This window comes from Alligator sinensis, unplaced genomic scaffold (assembly GCF_000455745.1).
Source record: "Alligator sinensis unplaced genomic scaffold, ASM45574v1 scaffold1434_1, whole genome shotgun sequence".
Lineage (NCBI taxonomy): Eukaryota > Metazoa > Chordata > Crocodylia > Alligatoridae > Alligator > Alligator sinensis.
The window spans coordinates 261,663-266,020 of NW_005843168.1; positions in this window are offsets into that span (position 1 = coordinate 261,663).

The window sequence follows — 4,358 nt, forward strand, 5'->3', positions numbered from 1 at the left end:
TGGCTGAGCGACCTCAAGTCTGGAAGCGGGGGGGGGTAAGAACAGGGAGTCAGTGCCCAGAAGGTCCAGAGATGATGATGGGGGAGGTCAGAGGTCAAGGAGCTACAAGTGGCCCAATCAGAGCAGCCCAGTGGGACCAGTAGCTTCTCCCAGCAAGCAGTGGTACCAAAGTCACCTGCTCCGGACCCCACAGACATTCCTTCTTGACCCACCCTTGAGTTTGGCCCCAACATGGGGGTTTGACATGCAAAAAATGTGAGGGCAGGGCTTGGAGGTCAGGCTGCCCACCCCAGCGTAGTGAGATGTTATATGTGGCCATCCCCTGGCAGCTCCACCCCAGAGCTGGCCGCAGCTCAGCACCAGGTGAGCCACCCCCCAGCGGCTCTGCCCCAGAACTGGCTGCCTCTTGGCATCGTTCCCCTCTGATGTCTGTGTGAAGGTCTCTCTCAGGCATCCACTGGGCCGCCAAATCTGGACACTGCCCGTCTTCATGACGATGGTGCCGATTAGCAACGCTAATGAGGACAGGGCCCTTATTATGCTGGAGGTGGCACATGCTGTCCCTATCTTGGCTGATGGCACAATCTGCCTAGGATCCAGTGTCCAGCATCTCATTGTCTCCTGCAACCTGAGACTGGCCCAGCTTCTCCTGTGGCGGGTTTCTGGGGCCGCACCCAGGAGAAGGGGGCCTTGTTCTTGACTCCCACTAATGAATGCCCTTGCCTTCATAAACTGGTGCCAGGCAGGACCAAAAGCCAACAGGGGATCCGGTTGCATGGGGCCAAAATGGCGAGTAGGAGCTGTGGGACCCCAAACATGACGATGGGGGGGTGAGGAAGGCAGATACGTTCAACTGTGGAGACATCAGAGTCCTGAGCCTCCACATCCCCTAGAGAGGCCCAGAGAGGAGCTGGGGGGGGAGAGAAGAGGGGGAAGGAGGCCGGGGCAGCGATAAAGGTAGGACAAGGGTATGGGGGGAAGATTACAAGCCCTCTCCATGGCTATGTGCATCTTTCTACCCCACCTTGGACAGTGATGGTGGGAGGATAGTTGGCTAATGGAGAAATCATAGAGTTTGAGACCTCTGCCATGGCTAGAGAGGGGGCTAGGGGATGAAAATAGGTCAGATTGGGGGGGGTGATACCTCGAGGGTATTGCAGAAATCATAGAATTTGGGACCTCCACCCTAACTAGAGGAGGTGACAAGAGGTCAGTGGCTGGGGTGACAGCAACAAATACTAGACAGGCACGGGGGGCGGCGGGGGTGCCAGAAGGGGAAGCAGGGAAGACTCTACAACTCCCACCTCACGTCCCGGCTGGCTGTTCTCCGCTTTAAGGCCCAGAGCAGAGCAGCGGTCCCTCCGGAGTCCCCCCCACTCCTCCCCAGGGATTGGGGGGAGCAGGCTGTCCATCAACACCGGGTGCCATCAGCTGCGCTTACCTGAAGACCTTGACACTAACGGAGGACGCCATGGCGGCTCTGGGCCCTGCCTGCCTGCCTGCCTGCCTGCCTGAGACGCCGGGGAGCTGCTCTGTCTGCGGCTAAACACGCCGGCTCCCAGGAGCTTTTAAGCTGCTATGAAGACAAGGCCAAGGAGGAGTGTTTATTGGGGTGAGGGCAGCATCAGGGGGCCTGGAGCGCGACAGCGCTCGACCCCAGGGAGCTGAATGCGATCAGGGTAATAATCCCCGCCCCACCCCCAGTCTTTTTTAAGCCAAGAGGATGCCAGATGGGAGCCAGAGGTCAGTTTAGGCTGAGTCTCGTTAATTAAGGGGGAGCGGGGAAGCCCTCAGTCTGGCCCCTGGTTGGTTAAGTACCATCCAAGGGGAGCCCCAGTACCTACCACACATGCACAGCACGTGGATCTGAAGTGCCCGGGGAGATGGCTGGACACAGACACACACTGCACATGGGGGCCTCAAGTACCCACCACACACTTGCATGTTGAACCCAGGCATCCAACTGGACAGACACCACACAGGTACGCAGAACCTAGGCGTCCAGGACCAGGGGGTGGGGTGGTCGGACACCCCCTCCTGAAGGCCCTTTGGGGGCAGACAATTGCGGTCCTGGCTCCTGTCTGAGGGGAGATGACCCCTCGGGCCCCTCTGCAGGTGGCGAAGGTGGCAAGGGCCCAACAAGCCCCTTCCCCCCCAGCAGGGAAGCCGGACGCCAGGGTTGCACAGGGCCTGGGTCACTGTGACCTTGCACTGGAGCTGACGGAAAGCCTGGGCAGATGTCGGAGATGGACAGGGAAAACACTCAGGCATCCGGGCTCCTGGCCCTGGCTGTGAGCACCCTTCAACACCAGCAGGGGACCAGATCCCTTCTGAAGGGCACAACTACCTCTCACATCACCACCGGTGCACCTAAACCCCTGGGGCCCAAATCACTTCTCCTTATCCAGCCTCTGCCTAGAGGGGAAACTGAAGCACGAGACTAGCCAAGAGCAAACGCCATCCGCCGCAGCCATTGTTCCCCCATCCTGCGGCACAGAACCCAGGCATCCGACCCTCCCCCGCCCATTCTGGCGATTGGCTGCTTTGCCCAGAATAAGCCCCTAAAGCCATTGGCCCAGGCCACAGAGGCAGCTGGTACCAAGGGAGCATCCTTCTTCCCTGATCCCCTGGACAGACGGATGGACACGTGGGTGTGTATAGATTTGCTGCCTTAGACCCAGCTTTAGCCCCCTGCTATTCTGGGAGTCAGAACCAGCATGGGTGGCAAAAAAAAGTTTGCATAGCAGCCCCCCAAATTCCCCTTCCCGGTACCCCTGTTTGGGGCAGCACTGAAGCCAGGCAGATGCCACCCCCCTGCAGGGACTGCCCGTCCTAGATGCCAACCCCGCACTGCAGCAGTGACGGTGCAAGGTCACTGCCTGCAGACGGGTGCCAGACTGGCACGTACACACAGCGCCTGCCCCCCCGCCACAGGGAGGGGCACTGCTGGGCACCACTCGACCTGGAGAGGGAACCCAGGAGCTGGGGGACAACCCCCCCTTGGCCCGCTCTGCTGAAGGGGAAACATCAGGGCCAGTCTGAAGGAGAGACCCAGGAGGGGGATCCCATTTGTGTCATGGGGAGGGATCCTGTTCCCATCCCACCCAACTGTTACGGGATGAAGGGATTGGTTTTGGGGGCCAAATAGGATCCAAGCAGGTTCCTCTTTAATTTTAGTCCCCAAGAAAAGGGATCAGTCCCGGGTACCGGCGCCTGGACAGGTCCTGGGCTAAGCTCCCTCCTCCCAGCTGGGGAAGGGGCAGCCTCCACCTTCCCCCCATCCCAACAAGGCAAAGGGGCCTGGGTGACGCAGCAAAATGGCTGGCAGCCCTCCCCCACCCCCAAGGAGATTCTGCCCCACCCTCCAAGGGAAGATCTCAAAGCTGGGTTTTATTTTGGGAGGAAGGAAACTGAGGCACAGAGATTCTGCTGCCCCTGGAGATCATGCTCCCCCTTTAAGTAAAGGGACTGGAGGGGAAAGGAGGAATGGGGGGGGGGTAGATGGAGGCCCCCATTTCCACAATGCAAGTGAAGTGCATGATGGGCATCAGGGGGGGGGGGCACAGCAGAGGGGAATAGACCAGTCACCTGCTGCCTGCCCTGGGGGTGGGAGATGTTCCCACTCGGCCAGAGGGCTCTGGGGGCTGCCAATTCTCAGCTCCCTGGATGCAGGACCCGCAGCCATCCAGCGCAAGGGGGTGTCAGAACAGCCCAGGGGGCCCATCACAGCAGAGATAATACAGGAAGGGGGGGCACTCCTCTGCACCATTGTTTCCTCCCTCCCCAGGGCACAAAGAGCCCCTGAGTGAGGGAGGAGAGATCCTGGGTGGTCTTGGGGCAGGGGGGCAGCCCCGCCCCTCCCCCATCCCATTGCAGGGAGGGGCCTAGCACTCGCATGACTGCAAGGGGTGGGGGATACAAGGTGAATCCCCCCCGCCCCTGCTCCTAGGGGTAGGAGGGGATCCTCCAGCTGCAGCTTCTAGAGAGATGCAGGCAAGGGGGCTGGGTATAGGGGGGCTCCTACCGCCCCAGGCTGCAGCCCCTTTCTGCCCTCCCCACACTGTATCCTCCAGAGCTGGCCAGTTTCCACCCCCCGAAAACACCAGTGCTCAACACCCCCCCACGCGCACACAGCTTCCTGCACCCAGCCCTGGTCCCCCTCCACCCTGCACTGCTGCTCCCGGGCAATCGGACCCCCGCCCCCTCGGCATCGCCATCATCCCCTCGTCCCAGCTCACTCGCAGCCCCCCCAAACCCAGCCCCCTTGAGCCAAGTTACCCCCCTGATCCCAGCCTCCACAGGAAAGCCTCCAGAAGCTGGTCCTCCCCTTGTCCTGGAGCCCCCCACCGGCACAACAG